The sequence below is a fragment of the Corvus brachyrhynchos genome, unplaced genomic scaffold (assembly GCF_000691975.1).
Source record: "Corvus brachyrhynchos isolate BGI_N302 unplaced genomic scaffold, ASM69197v1 scaffold56, whole genome shotgun sequence".
Classification (NCBI taxonomy): domain Eukaryota; kingdom Metazoa; phylum Chordata; class Aves; order Passeriformes; family Corvidae; genus Corvus; species Corvus brachyrhynchos.
The window spans coordinates 6,244,215-6,250,062 of record NW_008238664.1 but is presented as its reverse complement, the minus strand read 5'-3'; positions in this window follow the sequence as shown (position 1 = coordinate 6,250,062).

The window sequence follows — 5,848 nt, the reverse complement described above, 5'->3', positions numbered from 1 at the left end:
GTGGGGATTGCATCTTTCTGCAGCCACCACCACAGCAGTGGGCAAGGTCACGACATGGCAGCTTCTCTTGCTTCAAGAAGAAATCCCCCCAGATGAGTCTGAAGCACCTGTGGAGGCAGCAAGAAAAAGGCACTGGACTTTGTGCTGCTGGAACTGGGACATGCTTGCAGACCTTGTGCCTCTGACGCAGCCGCTTGCTGCCTGTGACAGGGCTCTCAGGTGCTGTCACATCCTTTGGTTTCCAACAAGAGCTGAAGCCACGAGACAGCTCCAGGCATTGATGTGCCAGTTCAGCTCAAACTGCATGGAAACGCTTCAGCTGCAGTTCAGCTTTCACCTCAGATAAGGCTGCTGTGTGCCACTCAGATCTTTGAGGCATAAGCTTGTGCATATCATTCTGCCTGGTGCCTTGGGGCCTTCCAGCCCCCTTCACCTGGCTGGAGGAAGTCTCTGAGTGCCTGTGCACACGCTGAGTCCCTCAGAGCTGTTCATCCCAGGACTCCTGCCTACCACCAAGCCTCTGACTCCCTCCGTATCTCTGGGCAACCACAAATTCACCTGCGTGATGAAGGCAAGCATGGGGTCAGGTTTGATGTGAGAGGGCCACCCAACCAAAGCAGAAATCATGAAACCCTTCTCATAACAAAAGACAAAAGCTTTGGCTGGAAAAAGAGATGGTCGGGCACGTACTTCCTGGTTGTAGCATGTCCATAAATCACAGCATAAACAATGTACTGAGCTCAGCTTAATCCCAAGCCTGGTTACGTGTTATTACAGTCTTTCTTAACAAGTTTTTTCACTGTTTTTTAGTGTCCTCTAGCCTTTTATAAGCATCTTCTGAGATGACCAGACCCAGGTCGATACCTGTCTTTAAGGCAACACCAATCTCCCAATATTACTCCCCCAATGTAGGTAGAGGCATGGGAGAAGACGGAGTTTATCAAACTTGCCTTCCCCAAGGTCTGCAGTAGAGGACAGAACTTCAGCAAGGGTCATAGAAATGCTTCCCTGCTCAGCTGCTGGAGGTGAGGGAGCTGCTGCAGGATGCAGAAGGCACACTGGATTCATGGCAGGCCATCAATTGGGGTAGTCTGGTGGGAAAGCAGGCTAACCCACCTTCTGGGTGCTACTGCAGCTTCAAAAAAGGAAACCCATTAGAGAAGCTTTGCTGAGTTGATCAAAAATGAAGGAAATGTGTATAGTGAGTTAAATTAAAGAGCAGAATGAAAAAGCTGACTTACTTTGGGTCTAAAAATAGCTGTGAAGAGCCTTTGCCAAAGGAAACTGAAGTTGCCAGCAACATATGTGAAAATGTCATTAATTTCTCTAATAATTTGCACTTGCTGCAAATGATATAATTTTTGTCTATTAGTGAGAGAACAAGTGCAATCAAATACACACGAGTTCTATCTCGCAGGCTTCACGGGAGGGACTGTGAGAGGTCAGCCTGGAGCCAGTAATGCATGGCCAGGTGACATCTCATAGAACTCATACTGAATGGGGATGTCAGGAGGTCTGGGAGCAGGTGCTGAGACAACTGGGACCTTGCTGGGGTCAGCGCCCCTCTCTAGACCATCTCCAAAGTCTGTCTTCTTTGCTCCTCTGGCAGCTCAGGGAGAACCAAGAGAGAAATCAGAGAGAAAATATCTTGAGATGCAGCCACTGGATGAATCATACAGCAAATTGGCCATGGATACATGAGGATGAGGTGTGCTTTATAACATTTTTTGTACTGGCTGGTGCTGTCCTGCTGCAGGAGCAGCTGCCCCATTCCAAGGGAGCACTGGTGATGGCCAAGCCAAGTCTTGCTGATGTCAGTTGTGGGTTTTTGGCAGCATCAGAGCATCTTCATGTTGGCTGCAATATACTTCTACCCATTTTTGGAATGGTTTGTGCTACCAGAGCAATGTACAATGGCCCACAGAGTAAAATCAGGAGCTCTCCCCTTCCATATCATGCCCTGCTCTTGTTTCTTGTGCTTACGCTCTGGGTCAGTGCACTGACACCCATTTCAGCTTTCCTGCACCACTCAGAAGCAGAGATCAACTCATTATTCCCACTTTGCAAACTGGAAATGGGGCAGCAAGAGGTGAAACAACCTGACACAGTCACACAGGGTTATGTAAAATACACCCCAGCCTCCAACACCAATCGTTTCTCATCCCTCTCCCCTCCTCTCCTTGCCAACCTACAGATCTAGACAAGACCTGCAGGCACACGGCCAGGCTGAGTCTCCACTTCCTTACAATGTCCTCTACCATGAAAAATAATTTTCAAATGCTACCCTTTGACATTAGATCTCTTTCACACTCCTTGGCGCATGGGTACATAGCCAACAAGGGTGCAGGATGATGACTCCTGTCCTCCCCTCTGATTCCCCACTGAGCTGAGCTGGCTCTGCAGGCTTTGCATTCCCCCATGGAGCATCCCTGGCTGCATTTCAAAGAGGGAGGAAAGCAAAGTGAATCTGTCTGGCTCAGCTCACTGTGCCAGCTGTTAGGCAATGGCTTTGCATCCTAGGAGGAAACTGGCTCTGCCAAAGCCTGGACTTCCCAGGCAGGGACCATCACCATAATCCCTGCCCTGCTCCAAGTCACCCCAGGTAGTCTGTGCATGCAAGGGTCCTTTGTTAGTAAGGCGATGAGGGGAAGGCATCCCCCTGGCAAAGCAGTGTGGTGAAGATGCACACAGAGGAAGAAGCAGGGTCAATCTCTGTGTCCCCATGGGAAGGTAAGGGTCAGCTCTGGAGAGGTAAGTCTGCCAAAGGCCAGCCAAGAAACCTGCTGGGAACAAGGAATAATAACTGTGGGATGAGTGGTAGCTCATCTGGATCCACTGAATGACAACAGACACCAGCGGGGTGACAAGAAGGAAGCCCGCAGCAACAGGGGACAGCAAGCGTGTCCCTAACCAGACACTAAAGCCACCCAGGTCCTTCTGTGGGGCCAGAGAGCAGGCAACAGGGGACAGAAAGAGGACAAACACCTTTTAGGTGGGTGCCAGAGCTTTTAACATATTTCCACACCTTCAGCAGCCCAAAAGGAACATTGCTCTATTTGCTCTCTACATCCCCCCAGCCTGGGAGCTGGCTCTTGTTATTTATTCAATGTGCTTGCCTCCCATCTTCAGGACACGTCTGCCCTGAATTCGTCCTCCCTTCCCCCCACCAAACTCAAAAACAGACAGTAATATCCTGTAATCTCTTCTGCTTCACCTGTAATTTGTCTCATGCTGGCAACGAGGGAAACCGTCTGCCTTTGTCAAGATCAAAAACGCCATGGCAGCCATGTGATGTCAGCTTTCATTAACCCTGTCTCTCTCCCCTTAGCCTCCCCTCTCCAGACTGTTGCAGAGGGGCAGATGTGTCTTCATTCTCCTGCAGCCTTCTTTCTCCCCTGGAACATCTCCTGCCATTTGGAGGTGCCCTGGTTGAAAGGGCAGGGAGAACCAGCACCAGCAGGCAACAGAATGGGTCCTGGACCCCCTTTCCACACTAAACTGGAGCTAAACTCAGATTGAGGCAAGGATCAGGAGATGCAGCAAGGTGGACCACATATTATGGTATCCCACAGTGGTAGGGAGGAGAAGAAAGGTTCAACAGGCAGGAATTGTGCAGCAAGATTCATTTATTTAATTATTTTACAACTCTTTTATGTAGATACAAAAATGCTGCTAGCAAGGATTTTCTTGCTATTTTCTAAGTCTGTGAGAGACTTTTCTCTCTCGCAGAAGAGGTAGCAGAGTTATGTAAACAACCAAGCCACCTGCAACCTTGGAAAGTCTTGTTTATGGTATAGTAGAAAAATACTTTGACAATGGATGTTTTAGGATTTTAGCCAATCACCCCCAAGGGGTGGCTGGTCCTTTGTCCAATTAGACCTCCTCCTCCCTATGGCTGTGGGACACGGTGATATACCCTAGGGCCTAGGCCTGCGGTAATACTTTTATAGACTTTTTTCTTCATAGTCTAATTGGTCAAAGGAGCAGCCACCCCTTGGAGTGATTGGCTAAAATCCTAAAACATCCATTGTCAAAATATTTTTCTACTGTACTATAAACAAGGCTTTGCAAGGTCGCAGGTATTCATAGTTTATAGAACTCTACAAATATCTTCCATGAGAGAGAAAAGTATCTAATGGGACTGGAAAGAAGCAAGAAAAATTCTTGCTAGCAGCAATATTTGTATCCACAGACCACAGGCCACCGAGCTACACTGGACCCTCTGAGGTTTTCCATCACTGCATGTCATCCTCCTGCTCTGACCTCGGAATGAGAACAACTGAGCCTATCTCTATAACTGCAGTGCTTCTGCCCAGGCCCCTTCCTGCCTGTACCACTGGGCTGGGGAGAGGCTGACCAGATAGGGGGTGAGGGGGAAGGTGCCCAGGAAGGGCCAGGATGGAGGTCAAGGCTGCTGGAGCTGCCACAAAACCTCACACAGAATAAATCAGCATGCAAAGTCAGTTGCTACTGCCACACAGCATTAGGGAAATTCCCTTCCCTAACTATGTTATCAAGCAGTCTTTATAGTATGAAAGTGTATTAACATTCTCCCCTCATATTTAGTACTGGTGAGGCCACACCTTGAATCCTGTGTTCAGTTTTGGGACCCTCACTACAGGAAAGACATCGGAGCGTGTCCATAGAAGGGCAGAGAAGGAGCTGGTGAAGTATCCAGAGCACAGGTGTTATGAGGAGCAGCTGAGGGAGCTGGGGTTGTTCAGCCTGGAGAAAACAAGGCTCATGGGAGACCTTTTCGCTCTCTACTAACTCTCTGAAAGGAGGCTGCAGCCAGGTGGGGGTTGGTCTCTATTCCCAGGTAACAAGCAGTAGGATTAGAGGAAACAGCCTCAAGTTGCTCCAGGGGATGTTTCAAGTGGATATTAGTAAACATTTCTTCACTGAAAGGGTGGTCGGGAAGTGAAACAGGCTGCCCAAGAGTGTTTTGGAGTCACCATCTCTGAAGTGTTCGAAAAGGTGTGGCACATGGGGACGTGGTTGTTTTGAACATGGCAGTCTTGGGTTAATGGTTGGACTCGATCTTAGAGGTCTTTTCAACCTAACTATTCTATGATTCTATGTATTAGTTCACATTATAAACTGCAATGTAAAGAGGCAGTGGAATTTCACTGGAGCCTTTGCTGTTGCTCAGTCTTGAGTAAACAAGCGCGCAACGGCTCATGGCAAGGGCCAGGGGGGCAGCACAGCCCTGGAAATAAGGGCTTTGCTTCTCAGAAGCTAAAGACTGTTCATGATCCCCCTGGACAGCCAAGGCAAGGCCAGTGTCCTCCCCTCAGCATCCCTCCAGAATTGCCTGGGGGTGCCCCAGGCACAGCTGATGGCTGGGACATCCGGATGCCACAGGAATAGTGCTGCTTTGCAGGGTTTTATGGTGATTGGCCGTCCTTGGTGGTCTGTCATGCAGCGTGGCACCTGAATGCTCAGAGGGATCCCCTGCACTGTGCCCCTGCATCACTGCAGTCCACAACTTCCTCGTGAGCTAAAGTGGAGAGGCAGGCACTGATCTCTCTGGCAGCCAGCGAAAGGACCCGTGGCAATGGCCTGAAGCTGTGTCAGGGGAGATTTAGGTTGAATACTAAATATTATACTGAATACTAGCAAAAGTTTCTTCACCCAGAGGGTGGCAGGCACTGCGACAGGCTCCCTAGGGGAGTGGTAACAGCACCAGCACCAAGCCTGACAATTCAAGAGGCGTTTGGACGACGCTGTCAGGCACATGGTGTGACTCTTGGGGCTCCAGGGGCACGTGGTGTGTGACTCCCGTGCAGGGCCAGGAGCTGGACGCGAGGATCCCTGCGAGTCCCTGCCAGGCCGGGATAGCCCGTGA